Source organism: Thermobia domestica, chromosome 1, assembly GCF_964235325.1.
Source record: "Thermobia domestica chromosome 1, izTheDome1.hap1.1, whole genome shotgun sequence".
Lineage (NCBI taxonomy): Eukaryota > Metazoa > Arthropoda > Insecta > Zygentoma > Lepismatidae > Thermobia > Thermobia domestica.
This window is the reverse complement of record NC_137454.1, coordinates 78278959-78295570: the sequence shown is the minus strand read 5'-3', so window position 1 is coordinate 78295570 and position 16612 is coordinate 78278959.

Sequence of the window (16612 nt, the reverse complement as noted above, 5' to 3'; positions counted from 1 at the left end):
AAATCGCTTCCTTCCTTCCCCAATCCATTCTTCCTTGCCTATCCTTCGGATAGTGTGGAGTTGGATTTTAAGTTTAACGTCCCTTTTCAACAGCGAGGCTATATGAGACGTGGACCTACTGATTAACGTGGAATCCGAACCACATGAGCTCCCGCCGAGAATCGAATCCGTCGGATAGTGTGATCGCCGAGGGACGTCGTCCTTCATACGTGACAGGCTAATATTGTCATAGGTGCTTAAAGTCTAGAGATCTAATTCCTAATCCTAATCCAGTTCATTTTAAAGAAATTAGAGAAATAATTTCTGATATAAATCAATGGGCTAGAAAGAATAAAGATGAAGTAGGTATTCTACACTATTAATCACAGTGATTTTTCAAAATATTCTTTCCCATTGGGAGAGTGTAACCTCTTCAACCGAATTAGTGTAACTCTGATTGTTTGTACTCTCATTAAAATAGTGTATTTTGTAAAGAAAATATTGTAGTTTTCATTAATACTGTGAAATATGGATATTAATTACAGTGGCGTTTCTAGAAGGTAAAAAGTAGGAGAGGATCAGCCAGATTTCAGACTATGTTAAGGATATCATGAGTTTCCTATAAACTTTCAAAAATAAAAGCCTAAATTATTTTTGCCACTCGAAAACTAGGGGAGTCCTAAGCCTCCCTGACCCTGGGCTAGATTCTTTATTTTATTGATCTTCTGCACGTAATTAATATGTATTCCAATCGAGCTTTTTTTTTTTTGCGTGTGTATGTGTTGCGACCTTATGCAATACCCAGGTTATTAACAACGGGGTCTAGTAGTAGCAGCGTGGGTACCGAAACACAGCAGGGGATTGAATCTGCAGTTGACAGATTCACAAACTATAATACCATCATAGACTATCATAGATTATCATAAACTATCATAGATGGATCATCCCCTGTAAACAGTTTTCAATGTTGCCAGTCTGATTTTAAAGTTGTAAAGAAATAATAATTTCGTTATATTTTATGTCCCCTGTGGGGGACGTCGGGACCGACATAGTTACAACATGTACCGAGTACACTTAGGTTCGGACTCGATTACTCGTTGCACTTGTTTACATTTGCTTCTTACCACCGAAAGTATGACAGTATTTTCATTTTCAGCTGTTTTCATGCCTGTTAATATTTAAAAAAAAAAAAAACTCTTGAAACTAGTTGCGACTTAAGGCGGATTTTCGTGCAAGCATCCGTTGCGTTCTTTGCTTGCGGTGTGGCTGAATAGCCGATTGAGAAAGTTGTTTAAGTACGGTTCTACGTGTACACATAGAAATCACAAGCAACGAACACAACAGACGCTTGCAAGAAAATTTAACCTTATCCTCTAGCGACCTCGTGTAACATATGAGGGAGGACCCAAAAGAAACCGGACTTTCGTTCTAAAAAAATAATAATAATAATTTATTACATTTAAAAAAAAAATCTTTCAGTTTCTTTCAAAGTACTCTCCATTAAATCCGATTCATTTCTCCCATCTTCTTTCCCACTGTTTGAAGCACCTCTGGAACTCTGAAACTTTTATATAGTCCAATGCGCTCTGCGAAGTTCTTTTTACAACCTCTACACCATCAAAACATTTTCCTTTTAGATTTTGTTTAATTCTCGGAAAATATCGTCATGTTGGTCAAAAAGTTTGGATCACTTTCAATCTGATTTTTCAAGTCCTGGCTCAAATTCAGACGAATGATTTGATCCTGTGTGAGCAGGCGAGAAACAAACTTAGCTGCAACATGTCTCATTTGCAAAACCTTACGCTAGCACGAGGTCCAATTAAATCCTACCTGTTTTGAAATATCATTGATTATGAAACGACGATCCTCGCTGATTTTGGGGCACATTTGTTCGATGTTTTCGTCGTTTCGAAATGATGAAGAGCACCCGAAACGAGCATGATCTTCAACACTCATCTCACCACACTTAAAGCGCCCAAACCACTCAAAAAATTGTGTGCGGTTCATAGTATCCTTCTTGAAAGCCTGTTGAAGCATTTGCTAAGTTTTCGTTTCCGATTTTCCAAGTAGGAAGCAAACACACTCCTTGTTCCTTTGAATCTGCCATAACGATTTCGCAGGCGGCAAACGAGAATAGTTGAGTTGGCCAACTGATCTGGGAAGGTCTCTACTAGACCCACCTAGCAGGAGAACTCTCTACTACGCCCAGGAATGGCAGCGCTTTGTCAATCCGGTTTCTTTTGGGTCCTCCCTCGTATACTCTACATCAGTTACCTTTTCCTCCGCTTGTTGCCGTCAATCGAATCTTACTCAACCCGCTGTAGCATCAAGTATACAGATGTCGGAAAGCAATCATCATGTGTTTTTGTTTCTGTGCGTACACTGTAGGTGTATGTCGTTTTATAAGTGTGTACGACGCATTTGTCTATGTCAAGAAGCAAATATTTTTTTCAGTTTTAATAGATATAATTGATTATTTGTGTTTCTTATACATGAAAAACAGAAACTTAATTATGTAATATTCGATGTGTTGAATCATTGTAAAAACACGCATGTATTACTGTCATATTTTGAATGTAGCGTAGGTGCTACAAAGGGATTTTGCCCTGTTATTTAGCCACGTGACTTGTCAAGCGTATGTTTTGTTTTCCTTAGGAATTCTGACAGTGGTGTATCAGCGGGAGCCTTCGTGGAGTACATATCCTCCCTGAAGAGTTTGACGTTTTTAAAATTTAATATACTTTCAGGAATAAAAGAAGATTTTCTCAAATAATTTTGCCATCCTATGCTGTTTTAAGCCCTCAGGTTAGCTCCGACCTCCCCCCTTCATTCTCGAAATGTGTGATTGCCTATAAGTTTCGTTTAGTAATGGGATTCTGCCAATTGAATTGGGATTTCATCATTTAATAACGTGGGTTCATGATCCAAGTGTGGTTAAAGAGGGTGAGCTATGGACTTTTGCATGAGGGCATTTGTCCCCCAACTTTTATGGATATACAATTTTATAGCATCTTACACAGGTCTTTAACTCTTTTTCACTAGAAAAATTCTACGATTGTGCTGGCTTTATCAGCCTCACGTACTGAAATTCAATATTTATGTATATTTTGGTATTTAACGTCCCTCCGGAGATGCAACCTGAGTCATGGGAACCTGGAACCTGGACGCATTTGTGCTATGTCGAGAATACCAAAAGGTGGGTTACCACTGTGCGTGTCCGTTCCTTTGAAAAAAAAAAAAAAAAAAAAAAAAAACTAATAATAAAATCGCATTCATATAAATTAGTGTTACGGTATTTTGAAAGATAACAGCAAAGGCCACGTCTCCACTCTGATTAGTGGTTTTTAGATGATACATTTTTATCACTTGGAACCATGTAACCATTTTAATATTATTTCTAGGATTATCAAATAAAGAAACAAGAGGCATTTTGAACTCAAGATGTCGCGTGTTTGAACATTTCGCATATTTTCGTCACCTACTAATCAACATTAATGCCAAATTTGGTTTTCCTACCTTCAACAGTTTGGTATGCTTATCCTTTCGATTAGGTTTTAAGCGGCCATCTTGGATTCAAGGTGGTCATAGATTTTCAATTAATCTTTTGTTTACATTTTGACCCGCCGCTATTTTGGACAGGGTTGTCGTAGAAAGTCGAGACGTGCTCCATCTTCTTTCACTTAACAAGAGCTTTCAAACGATGTGCTACCTCTCTTGCCATTTGAAACTTTTTGGTTGAACCCCACCTGGAACCATGTGTGGACCAGGGCCATGCTGGGATACTAATGAGGACGGTGGACAAGTCTACTAAAAGGGCGCCCATACAAACGGGAATATATAGTTTATCTATCTATCTATCTATCTATCTATCTATCTATCTATCTATCTATCTATCTATCTATCTATCTATCTATATATATATATATATATATATATATATATATATATATATATATATATATATATATATATATATATATATATATATATATATATATATATATATATATATATAGGCAGTGTGCGAATTAGATAATCTATATTGGGGGGGAGATAAAATTAGGCCAAAGGACATAGTCTGAAGGTTCAAATTTCAAAATGAGACAATAAATGCCTTACCCCCCATATATATATATATGTGTGTGTGTGTGTGTGTGACATCTGTAATAAATAAGAGATTTATTAATTTAATAAATCTACCGACAATAACTATGCACATATATATTGTCTGACATACACACACCCCACTAAACCTTTCTGAACGTGTTTTAATGTTGTATTCACTCTTGTCCCCGTAGCTCTCTAAGGTTTATTTAGTTAATAATTCGCCTCGAGCCATAGCCATGATCACAAGCACACGTTAATTTTTCCACTCATATTGAAAGCTTCCACTTTGCATTAATACCTACAGGTTGCGAAAAGAAACCTACTTCAGTCTTGTGAAAACCACTAAAATTATCAGTTAAACCGGACTTTTTTTTTTTTTTTAAAGAAAATCTAGATATTAGCCTATCAAATAAGAAATTGATTGTTGCTGGTCCCGATTTCTCACATCAAGGTCAAATCGAAGGCCAAATATTTAAAATCTCTCAATTCAAATTTCGAGCTTGTGCTTCTACTTCCCGCTAAAGCTGTGCTCATCACGACTTTTTTTCTCCAAATATCGATTCCGTGATGGGCACAGGAAGTCAAAACTTAAAAATTACTTTACTGTTAGGTTGAAGATGAGTTGATTCACTATGGGCTACGTTATTCAAATAAAGTAAAACATTACACTGAAGTTTTTCAGACAACATTAATTGTGTGGACAGCAAACTGTACAGCGAAAAGATGGAAAAATGAAGGGTTAACTTAAAAAAAAAAAAAAAAAAAAACGCTTCAGTTCAAATGCTTATACAGACACGGACAATGACACGGAGAACCAGTCGTATTAACAAATGCTGAAACAAATCTTGAATTATTCGCTTATTCACCTAAAATTCACCTTCATTAACATGTCTGCTCACTAGGAGCGTATCCCCCAGCGTGTACGTTAACATATACTTACGAGAGAATACCTATATCTCGGATTTTGAGTACAGTTTCAAAAGTTCATTTCCGTAAACTGTAAAAGCAGTGATTACTATGCTAATTATCACAAATTAAATGCAACTTTTGAGTTGCATACACACAACCTACTAGGGAATGAAGACCATGTGCTAACAAAGAGTACACTGGAAAATGAAATAACATGTTATAACAAAAATTAAAATAAGATGATAATCGATACAAATATAGAGGATGAATATGACATACCCGAATTTCGCCAAGTATGGTAGAAGAAGCTATTTGTTTACTTCTTCTTAACCAACCGCTAATAACATTTATAAATCTATATGTGGCTTTGTTATACGCAATTAGTACATTCAAATTCACAAACGATGACGAACTGAAGGGTACGAAGGTACAGTTGCAAGTAACAACCGTAGTCATAATAATATAGTTCTACTAAACAACGTTGAAAATAGTGGGTAATTAGGTGGTAAGTAGAAATGACCAAAACTGAGCAGTTTACATCGATCATTTCGAAATACAGCCAGAAGATTAAATTTACAAGAAATAACAAAAATCAGTGAAATTTGGAGTTATACTAAGCATAGTTTGAGGGGGAAAGCGAGCATCCCCGGTGGGAATACTTCAGCTGACTTCTTTGGGGGGGAACAAAATGTGATTGAGGGGGAAAATCCCCCTCATCCCCCCCGGTAATTCGCATCCTGTATATAGGTATATATATCTAGAGAGAGAAAGAGACTTTGAAAGAAAGTATGGGTGCCACTTTATATCAAAATCACCACCAAATTTGTTTTAGTGTTAACGTAAATAGCTAACCTCGAATCGAAATCCTCTATACTAGAGAAAAGCTTTTTAGTTCTTGTAATAACATTTCTGTCAAATAAAAAGAAGCTAAATGTATCAACAACTTAACATAGCTCTATGGCCTATGGACGCAGGAGGTTTAGTGCTGCGTTTACAAAAGCTCTCCATTGATTTCTGTCCTTAGCCAACTGGACCCAGTTTCTACTTTATATTTCAATTTCTGCGAGAACCATTTAATATTGTCCTCCCATCTGCGCTTCGGTCTTCCCAACGGTCGTTTTCCTATTTGTCTTTCCAGTTACAACTTTGAAATCATTTCTAATTTCTTCCATTCTGGCTACATAACTTGCCCATTTGAGCCTTCTACACTTGATGATCCTAACAATGTTTGGTAAACGGTATAAAATTATACAGTTCCTCATTATGAAGTTTCCGCCTTTCCCCATTCCCATTCATCTTGGAATTCGAATATTGGTTTAAGAATCTTGTTTTCAAATACTTTCAGTCTGCGATTTTCCCTCGGAGTCAGTGACCATGTTTCGCAACCATACAGCACAATAGGCATGATTATCCTTTAAATTTTGAGCTACAAATTCCTCAACAGAATTAGCGACAACAAAAGATTTTTTAACTGAATAATAACACAAAATCCTGCTTTCAATTGACATCAAATTGTTTAGTGATTATGGTTTTGGACTGTTAATAGTGATCCTAGATATTTGAAAGTATCCACTTTGTCGAAAGAAAATATTATTTGATATTTTAACTCATCCATAAAATGCAGTATTACCAAAGTGAAAAAAAAGCACTACAGTTACAATTACAATTTTACAATTAAATGTTTAATTACAATTTTGCCTCGACATACCGGCTATCTAACTGTTGAAATGCAGTGAAGGTATGTTGCCTAAAAATTGCATTTCTATTTACATAATGACTCAAAACCATTGGAGAGCTTCTCTGTAGTAACGAGGGGGGGGGGGAGGAACATGGAAAGACCTTGATCCCCGCCAACAACTTTCTGAAAAAATAAAAAAATATTCCCTTTATGTTATTTTATATATTTCGGTATGTTATTTTATAGAGAATTATGCACGAAAATGCTCAAAAATCGAATGAGGTTATTAACAATTTCCTGCGGGAAAACTGGTCTCCTCTTGACTATGAGTTATTCCAAATCCCCGGAATTTCCTCCCTCACAGCAGATAACCCCCTAAATCCACCCATGCTCAAAATACGACATTTATATGCATTAAGGGAAGAAAACAAACACACACATACATAACAAAAAAACAATTCAATATGACACATCAAAATATAAATTAGGTGAACTTCTTCGAAGACGCCTTATTTTAAACACAAAAGGTAGGAAAACGATAACAAAAATGTCGATGTTGCCAACTTATTTTACATAAGAAATTATTTATACATAAGAAATACAATCTTTTTACGTGCAAAGCTATTCGTCTAGGGATTTATTAAAGGTGTTTAGCATCTACTTTCCAGTGACGGTATGTTTCAATCATTAAAAACCAGAGACGGTATGTCTTAATCACTGAAAAACCAGAGGCGGTATGGCATGGCACCGCATACCGTCTCACTTCGACCAATCAGTATTACGATCTCGACAAATTTCCATCCCCATTTATTTAGTTTTCTATGCATTTACATTTAAGGCTGTATCCCTGCAAGCGTTAATTAAGATTTCTGCATTCCTTTCTATTGTTCTATCATTCCCTATTAAATTTACATCATCAGCATATGCCAGCTCTAGTACCTGATTGCTGTGTTTGATTTTCCTTATAGTGATCTCCACTGATCAAAATAAAATAATAATAATGGCGACAAAGCCATTCTCAACGTGAAAACTCGTGAACAAGAATTTCTCTACTCGAACCTTACTTTGGGATTCATTTAAACATATCTTGATTAATCTATCTTTTTCGGTATTGCAAATTTTGTAAGCATGTTGTACAATATTTCCCTCCTACTCGACTCTAAAGTCAATAGGCTAATTGATGTGCCAGGATATTGTATTCTCATTTCTTTTCAAGTATTAGTCGAATGGTAAATATCTGGTCGATAGTCGATCGATTTTACCTACATCCGCTCTGATAATCTCCAATAATTTCATCTGCGTATGGGGTCAATCTTGCTAATAGAATGTTCAAGAGAATTTATTGGATCTTGACAGAAGAGAAATGTCTAAATAGTTATTAAATCTGTTTTGTTGCTTTTCTTCTGAACTGAAACAATTATTGATTCTTTTCACTTTTGTGGTAATTCCTCCTTGTTCCAGATAAGGAGAATGAGTTTGTGTATCTTGCTCTACAATTTTTCCCCTCCAGCTAAAATTAAGTCAACCAGAATTTCATCTACACCCGGAGATGTGTGTTTCTTTAATTTTTTAATAGTGATTTCTATTTCTGTCTGGTTAGGTTCTCGAATATTCGGTTATGCTGTATGGATTTCACTTTCTCTACGCGCATTAGTTTTTGGCTATGTGTTAAGCAAATCGTCAAAGAAATCTTTCCTTCTATTTAAGATGTTATCCTCATCAGTGAGAACTGTTCCGTTAGCTTTCTTTAATATATAAGCACGAAGTTGATAGCCTTTCTTAAGTTCGTTGATGCATTTATACATCTCCCGAATGTTTTTGTTTTCACTATTATCTTCAAGTTAATTAATTTTAACTTTCAAAAATCGCGTTTCTTTGTTCTAAAAGTTTTGGAAGTTTTCTGCCAGATGACAATGAAATTTTATGTAGTTATTTTGTTCGGATTTTGTTGCCAAAGCTGTTTCTTCTGTTTTCTCTTCTCTGCTACTTTAGTGCATTCCTGGTGGAACCATAGTTTGTTCCTACGTATTTCTGCGTGTCCCAATATTTCTTTTGCTGAAATTTTAATGTTATCTCTAATTTCAACCAAGTATCCTGAACACCAGTGCACTCCAAACCTTCTAAAACCGAGAATCTATTCGACACTTCAATCTGGCTCCCCTCTCACCTGACTCTCCTCTATTTTTTTAATTAAACCGCTCCGTTTTCAGATATTGAATATTTCCTTTATTCAACGATAGTCTCTCTCTTACTACCACAACCAACTCCTCTGAACGACCGAACATCAGTTGTGCTAGACTGTTTTATTCTGTCTACTAAAACATGATCAGTTTGATTATGTGTTTTTCCATCTGATGAAGTCCAAGTATATTTATGAATGTCGCGAAATTGGAATTTTGAAATCTTTACGATAAGGTTTCTGGATGTTGCACAGTTCACGAGTCTAACGCTGTTGTCACAACCTTCCTTATGCAAACATTTATTCCCTATAATCGGTTTGAAAATACTCTCTCGTCCTACCTTCACATTGAAACCGCCTAACAGCATTTTCATATGGTATTGCAGGAGATGATAAATACCCGTTCTATTCTTTGGTAAAAACTGTATTTTTTAAAATCGCCATCCTTATTTTCTGTTGGGGCATGTGCATTTAAAACAATAATATTACACCACAGACCCTTAAGAGAAGTTAAAGAAAATCTATTATTAACAAATTCAACCCATGCAATTACTGATATTACGTATTCGTTTGTAAAAAGCCATGATCATAGTTGGTAATTTTTAATTTGTTCCCCGTAAAAGAACATAAAATTTCCTGACTTGACTCCTCCATTTCCTTCTCATCTAAGTTTCTGATATCCCATTAGGTCCATCTTCTATTTCTAAACTCATTCGTTACACATTTTAACGCGCCTGCCCTATAGAGACTTCTTATATTCCATGTTCCAAATCTCATGTCGATTTTACTTTGCTGAGTTCGAGCCAAGTTATCAGTTCTGATCCTAGGATTCTGCGAACTTATCTTAACAATCCTCCTGGGACAAAGTTTTTTTTTTACCCCAAAAAGTTTGTCGTTGAAAATGATGGGATACGTGTTCACCGGGTTTTCCACTTACCCAACCGTTTACGAACAAATGACTCGGTTCAAACTATTCTGCCAGGTAATTTTTTGTAGTTCTTACATTACAAAATATGTTGTAACTCACGATATTCCACCCGGAGGCACGTATAACTTTGGGACTCATCTAGTTATAACATATCAAATGCATACACAATTGTCTCGTTCGGATCTCAGCGGAGCCACTGCGTGACCCTTTCTTGTTATTTAAATACCACAAGAGCAGAGCGCTGAGGTGTATATAAATAGCCCATCATACGTGTACCATTAGTAAGTACAGTATTTTCTAAAAGGTACAAGGAGCAAAATGTTAGTAATTGTCAAGTCTCACAGGGTTATTGTGAAGTTTACGCACTTCTCATATACAGCGTTACATATTGTTTTGTATTACAAATTAGAGAGCTCCGAACTAGGGATCCTCACCATTGTTTCTACGCACAGAGAATGGTGGAGTTCCCCAATTGGTAGCTATCTTAAACACATCTTACTCCGACCACAGACCACCCCCACTCACTACACCCTTATAAGACACTTGAGGTCCTTCACTTTTCAACAGGGTTGACAGTATAAATCATAATAATGTGGCAAGTTTTTAACTGTGTTGTGTTGGAATATTTTTTCTTGAAGAACACTGGCAACACTAGTCGTTCTTAACGGCACTACTGGCTATAAAGCGAACTTTACTTTATACAGGGTGCGGCACGTAAAATCGGCCCGTAAAGTGAACACATAAAATGAAATGTAATGTATTGAATATGATTAACTACAACACATAAATGAAATGTAATGTATTGAATATGACTACTCACCTTCACAGCAGCCTTCACAGCAGGTGCTGAAAGTGTCCTCCGCCCACTTCAACACACATGTGAGCACGATTGAGGAGATTCATATATACCCTTGTCAGTTCTTGTGTTGTAATGCTATTGGTGACATCCTGGATCCTGGTCTTGAGTTCTTCAATTGTGTGTGGATTTGTTTTGTATACTCTTCCCTTTAACAGTCCCCATAAGTAAAAGTCACACGTGGACAAGTCTGGTGACCGAGGAGGCCACAAGCCTTTGCTGATTGTCCTCTCTGGTGTAAACATCTCATGCACAAGGGACAATGATGCAGCTGATGTGTGGCATGTTGCACCGTCCTGCTGAAAGTAACATAACTGACGCTCCTCTTCGGTCAAGTGTGTATAGAACTCCTCCAGGATTCCCATATACACGTCCGTGCAGACAAATGGTCGTCTGTTCCTGGGAGCATTTTGAACCGATCCTGTACGCCGCCATTTTTCAATCAATTCCTGAATGGTGCTTTTTGCTGGCACAGAATGTCCTGAAAATTTCACCCGAAACAAATTCTTTGTTTTCACAAAAGATCCAGTGAGAATGAACCCTTCAACAATGGCAACACGCTCGGGTATCGAATACGGCATTATCACACACTGACACTCACCCGGCTTAACACAACGAGGCCTTTTTCTCAACTGGTTTCGACAAGTTTCACTGGCTGCGGCTGCACGTGACTGCTGCAGGTCACGTAAGTCGACCCGACCTCGACACGCCATCTCTTGGTAGGAAGGTAGATTATTTAAGTGTTGCCAAAAGCACAATATACCAGAATATTACGACGGACCGGTTTTACGTGACGCACCCTGTACAACTTGATATACTTTATACAACATGAATTATATCTTTGTTAATTGTTTTAACTTAACTTTCAAAAAAAAAAAAAAAAAAAAAAAAACCTTCATGAAACATGTGCTCGGAAAATTTCCGTAATTGAACGCATAAAGCGTCGGAAGTAAACTTCCATTTATTTTACAAAACATGAATTATATCTTTGTTTTAAATTAGTTTATTTGATATCAATATTTGCCAATTTACCTCACTGAGGCTCCTGGGACGACTCGATCTACTTTTGTTCATTTGTCTGTCTGTCTGTACCACGCTAGAGGGCGCAATTTTATGTCTTTTAAGTTGAAAATTTAAGAGTATAAGCACGAGACACTAAATTTTACACATATCAGCTGACTGAAACTTGCTGAATACGCCATGTTGGGAGAAAATATCTCGAATCGAACGCTACAATCGAGAGCACGCTCGAATCAACACTGCGACATAGGGAAGGGCATCTCTAGTTCTTCATATTATCTCAATGGCTTTGATTGACAAAAGCTATTGGAATAAATTGTATGATGTATTGCATCAGAACCGTATGTATTCTGAATTAAATCATTATATATTTTCTTCAGCTGTTCTTTCGAATCTCTCTAGGTTACACTCAATATATAAAACATTTTTGGTTAGTGCGATCATACTCAAGGGTGCCCATCAGGGGGGCAAGGTGGGGCGCTCGTCCCCCTTTAGAAGATATCGTGCTTCGGAAGATCGAAAACCCAATAGATATTTTAGAATAGTTATCGCAAATTTTGAGACTACATTTGAAATGTCGTTTATACTTGTCCCCCTTGGAAACCACAACATGGGCACCCTAATACACAATATATGGCGTTTCACAATTATTCTTAAAATCACTTTGGATTCATGGTTCGACTAGTGGCATTTTTCTTTAATTTTTAAATCGATACTCCACATTTGTTCTTGGATAAAGGATATGTCATTATCAGCATATTATAAATAGCTACTGTTAAATAGTTTTATTGAAAAAACTTAGATGGCGCAAACAATTTAAATCTTAGACTCAAATGTACGAGTATTAAAAAACTTTTAACAAAATCACATTTTTGAATCAAGAAATATTACTCATAAAGGCTAGTGAATCAATGTAAAAAGTTCTTAATTTGGGACAAACTAACACTATCTAGAGAATAATTCTTTCAAACTCTGAAGGTTTATTATTTTGTGTTGGTGTTTATATTGCTCACAACAGGAAATGAGATGTTGAAACAACTCAAAATAACTACCACTTTAGCGTGTTACTTGTGTGTTAATTTTTAACACCATTTTTTTTTAAATGCTAGCCAGAGGCTGGCTACCTTTTAGATGGGTACACTATCTTTCTAGAATGGGATATTAAGAGGAAGGAAGGATATAAGGAAAAGAGAGATGGGCTAAGTGAAATTACTTTATTATAACTTTATTTCAACAATAATATAACTGTGGGGTACTGTATTATGTTCTTTGCGATCATAATAATAAATAAGGTGTGTGGGATACGCAAGATATATGGTTACATCTAACAAATCGTGAAATAGGAATAATAGTGAGATGAATTGAAATAGGAATAAAGAGTTGTGCATTTAAAATTTTTATTTTAATCCAGCGAGGCGGGTAATCGATTCTAGTAGTCTGTAAAAATACTTTTTTTTCATTTTGTAAACAAACTTATTTCAAATCTTTAGCTAAGAGGTTTCAATCTTAAGCTTGGAGTCAACAATACCACTTTTGTTTTATGAAGATTTAAGTCCCGTGCTATATTGTTAATCTCTTCTTGTACGATTAAAGTAGGTGATGTTAACTGATATGCATATGGATTACAATTTGCATCTTCCCTGTTGCATGGGACGTCTGAGGGCATCTTCTGAATCGCTGGTGTAATCTTCTGGAGCTCTAGATACTGGAAAGTGTTCGTTGTGCAGAAATGGTCGAAGAGCTAACTTTAAATTAGGCATTAAATCTGATATTTAGATTGAGAAGAAAAGCTCGTCACATATGTCAAGCAAAATGTGACGGTTTGCTATGTATTCTATTTGTTTGCATAAAATTGTAAGAGCAGCGAACTTCACAGCTTTGCGTGCCCAGAACTTATCCTCGTCACTGACACTACAGCCGAGATAATTTCATAAGCCTTTTTTTAACCCTTCCCAGCCCGATTTTTTTTTTTGTGTGTGTTGGAAAAACATATGTTCACAGTATTTCCTGTTGCAATGATGCCACGTCCTAGATCCGCTGTTTTGCTTTACCGCGAGTAAGTAGAGATACCAACTTATGAGACTGACCCGAAAGAAGAGTGTAATGATTACATGGGGAAACTGCATGAATTAATATTAAATTTATGATTATAAAAAGTTAATGATTCCAAATGTTATCAACGGGATGGAAAGGGTATGTATAAGACTGCATTTTTGATTCACCACATATACATCACCACACATATATAAGGAAATATATCAGATGCAGTTAGCAGTTAGGTGACACAAATTTCTAAACAGGCTTACAACTATTACGTCAAGTGAACAACAACTTGCAATAAAGATAAGCACTGAGGTGCAATGAGAAACAAGTGTTCCGTATTTAATACGATGCAAACAAAGTATCTTACGTAGTGAGAGAATAATGCCGGGGATAATAAAAGAAAAAGGTAAATTTGGGAAGCAGATAGGTTACATTTGGGGAAGAAAAGTAAATTTTGGGTCAGAATGATAAATTTCATGGAGCTGTGCCGAAATCCTTAGGGAAGGGATGGGAACCTCAACTCATGTGATTCAGATACGAAATTAATTTCGACTTATCTTCACACGTACTCTTATGAGTTATTCCCGTAAAGGTACGGTAACTTTCGCTGAGGTAGCTACACTTATCTTGAAGTTGGTTCTTTTCCGACGTGAGAGCCGCCGAGTCTTAGGGGTCATCGCAACACTGAGAAGAAACTCGGAAATGACAAAAGAAAGAAGGAGGAGGCAGAGGAAAAGAAAGAACTTCCGTTAATTCAGCCATCTCAATCCCCCCTTCGTTTCCCAACCTCTTGACCGCAATGAGTTAACTAATGAGTCGAATAAGAAGAAATGGACTACTATACCCCTTTTATTTATTTATTTATTTTTAATTTTCAAATTCAGAGGTGACGCATTTCTTACAAATTTTACATTTATATTGCCTGACGATTTCCCGACAAATATACTTACAAGGGACATCACCCAATTGTCCGGCTCCGATTTCAATGAAATTTTTATTGCTGATAGAGGACAGAGGACATGTATTCATTACTTGCGATGACAGAAATTTTTTGCCATGGTGCATGTTTTCTATTTTTTAATAATTTTTAAATGTTGTGATGGTTAATAGAGATTACTGCAGAAGTCCCTTACTACCCTTTGTAAACGGAGTGTTAATGAAAGAACAACCATGTAGATACGTATAGGGCCTAGGGAAAAGTCGTATGGTACGTATGACCTTGACGGTAGCCATCTTGAAATCTGCCATTTTGAATTAAGGTCAAGTTTTTGAAATGGGAATAGGGTAATATGATACATAACTTAGGGCTAGAGTTTAACCAGGAAGACAATGGTGAAGTTACTTTTAAGATGCGCTTATTTGGTGAAAAGTTACAGGCATATTAATTGTTTATACTTACTATGTGCGTAAGTCCCTTACCTCCGCTTCTAACACGCATATTAATGATAATAGGTGGATAAAGGTTTCGGTAATACATATTATGCCTAGAGGAAAGTGATACGATAAGGGCATCATTGACGACGGCCATCTTGAAATCCGCCATTTTGAATTAAAGTGAAGTTTTGAAAACTGAAAACCATAGCATGAAGCACCAAATTTTAATAGTAAATTTTCCCCAAAAGCCAATGGCATGCTTTTTTTTTGTTCTATAGTTAACCAGTATGAATTTATGACTCTTCTAATGTGCACGAAACGTCCATTATTCGATTTTTCAAATTGGCAACACTCCTAATTTTCATCGCATGTTTTAAGATTCCAACTGGCACTTTGCAATTGTTTTCATGACTCATGTTTTCTAAACTTATTACATTTTTAAGAGTTGCGATTTGTCATTTCATGAATAGTGTTGGGATAAGCATCCAGCAATCTTTCTGAATTTTCAAGACTTGTTATGTAATTATTAATTTCATAGGCAATGTAATTATTTATTTCCTATACTTGCCCTTCAGAAACTCGTTTCCTGACATGAATCATCGCAGAATGAAAAAACTCCAACTTTGCATTTAGGTAATACCGGAGACGTAGCTTGTAATGGATAGTAGATGAGACGAGAAATAAGTTGAAAATTCACTTCAAAAAAGGAAACAAAATATGATTGTTGTGTAAACCAATGGTCTTTTGTTTTGTTTTATATTTATTTGTTTATTGTATATTTATTTATTTATTTATTTTCTATGGCAATATTTTAGCTAGTCAGACAAAAAAGTCATTCGTTTTCTAGCGATTGTTGTGGAAGGTTCATATTTGTAAGATTTATAATGAGTTTTGATCGGGAACTCGATGAAGTTACACCTCTTTATAAACAAGTTACCTGCTTTCATATTTTGTTCACGGTACAAACAGCGTGTTAAGAACAGTCATATTATGACTCTTGGATATTTCCTATCATTGCTGATGTTCCTTTAAAGTTGTAAAGTTGTATTTATTTACAAAAAAAAAAAAAAAAAAATACTGTTTGTCGTTTGCGCAACATGTAGGCTTAATTTTGAGTTCGTGTTACATCAATTTCTTATAATTTCATTTGTATTTCTTTACATCACATAGGTTCATAGGTTCCTCATGTACTCTGGGTTAAAATGAATAATTACACTGCCTAGGAAATTAATAATTACATGGCAAGTCTTCAAAATTCAGAAAGATTGCGGGATGCTAATCCCAACACTAATCATGAACTGATAGATCGCAACTCTTGAAAAAATGTAATAAATTTAGAAAACATGAGTCATGGAAACAATTCCAAAGTGCCAGTTGGCATCTTAAAACATGCGATGAAAATTAGGAGTGTTGCCAATTTGAAAAATCGAATAATGGACGTTTCGTGCACATTAGAAGAGTCATAAATTCATACTGGTTAACTATAGAACAAAAATAAGCATACCATTGGCTTTTGGGGAAAATTTACTATTAAAATTT